This window comes from Manis pentadactyla, chromosome 13 (assembly GCF_030020395.1).
Source record: "Manis pentadactyla isolate mManPen7 chromosome 13, mManPen7.hap1, whole genome shotgun sequence".
NCBI lineage: Eukaryota > Metazoa > Chordata > Mammalia > Pholidota > Manidae > Manis > Manis pentadactyla.
In genome coordinates this window covers 82757064-82758924 of record NC_080031.1, presented here as the reverse complement: position 1 = coordinate 82758924, position 1861 = coordinate 82757064, and positions in this window count along the sequence as shown.

Genomic DNA, 1861 nt, shown 5'->3' with positions numbered 1-1861 from the left:
TTTATATTTATTTTGAACCTGATAACCTACTCAAGAGCCATTCTTTCAAAGAGTAGTAAGTCATTTTCAATCGTTTTCATTTATTTGGAGACTCCCCACCAATAACAAGCGAATGTTTACATGAACTCCGTGTAAAAACTTTCTTGAGGGTCTTAATTAGAGAGAAATTACTTAAAAAAACAAAAGCATTAAACTTCTAACCTGGCAATGTAATACTAAGAAGGCTTTTTATGAAAGACTTCCAGGTTAGCAAGCAACTCAGCCCTGTCAACACGTATTCCAAAGAGAGTTAACTCTGACCACGCCTCCTCTGTCAGCAAAGACATCTTTTTAGAATGCTTTATACTTCATGTCTTTGAAATTACTAGAGGTTCTTTTAAAAGTTTTTGCAGCATTCATCCAATGTATTGGCAAAGTTTCTGTAAGGTTGAAGACAGAAGTGAGACTTGAATGTTAGAATTTTAGATATGAAATGTTCTTTGTTTTACATCCCAACATTAAACCAATGGAATGTAAAAAGTTAGCAACATGTTCTCTTTACTTACAAAGGCTGCTTAACATGATTTACTCTGACAGTAATTTCTTACCTCCTGATTGGTATTACATGGCCCAGTATAACTGATATTACTCTGCAATGCTTGCTTCTCCTTAGCAGCAACCTCTAAATTATCAAGATTCTGAAGTTAACTTAAAATTCAAATTTTATAATAGGAGTTTGATAAAAATAATTGGAAATCTCTAAATCATATATATAAATTTACTCTAATATGACAATAAATGCCTACTTGGCATAGTTTTCTTGAATTAAAACTTGAAGGAATACAGTTGCAGTGTTCCCTAGAGTACCTTGGGGGTTGTATTCCTCACTTATGACTTGCAGATCAAGAATATAAAGCATAATTTTGTTAAAAATAATAATAGAGAAATGTGGTATCCACATATAAATCAAGTTTAAAAATCAAATGAATATTCATATTTGAACTGACTGTGTATAGTTCATAATGCATGAACAAAACCGAAAGCTTCTGTGATGACTGCCCTTGCACTGTTCACCATGTAACTTATTCACTATGTAAGAATTTGTGCTCCATGTAAGAACTTGTTTGTTATGCATCAGAAGATTGGAGACTGATGAAAATTAGGCTTGGGGTGGATTAATGATTGTGCATTGAGTATTGACCCCCCTATACAGAAATTTATTGTGGTTAACAACTATTTGATCAATAAATATGAGAGATGCCCTCACAAAATATATATATATATAAACACACTTCCAATTGTAAAATAAATAAGTAACTGGGATGTAATGTATAGCATAAGGAATATAGTCAAAATATTGTAACAACTTGGTATGGTGATAGCTGGTACCTAGAATTATCATGTATATAAATGTTGAATCACTGTGTTGTACACCTGAAACTAATGTAATGTAATACTGTTGTCAATTACCCTTCAATAAAAAAAAAAAAAAAAAGAATATAAAGCATAAACATAATTAGTCAAAATTGCAATTAATTTTAAATCCTGTCTTAAGCCTTAAGTCTGCATAGTATAGAAACATCAGCTTTCTCTCTCCAGTGGGGAAAGTCAATGTCACAAGTGAAAAACAATGAAGTGATGCAGCTGCAGAACCTTAAGCACCACTCTTGTCTTTGCAAGAGGTGAAGACCTGAATTAACCTTTGTTTGGGAAAAATGAAAATGATAATGGAAGAGTTTGTCTGGAACGTGAGAGGATCTGCCTCTGTCTGGACGTGAATCCTTAAAACATGTCTTGTGTGAGTTTTTTCCTCCCTGTATCTGTACGTTACTGCTTGTTTTCAGGGAGCCATATGTACAGATTCTTGATCAAGAAGTTACTT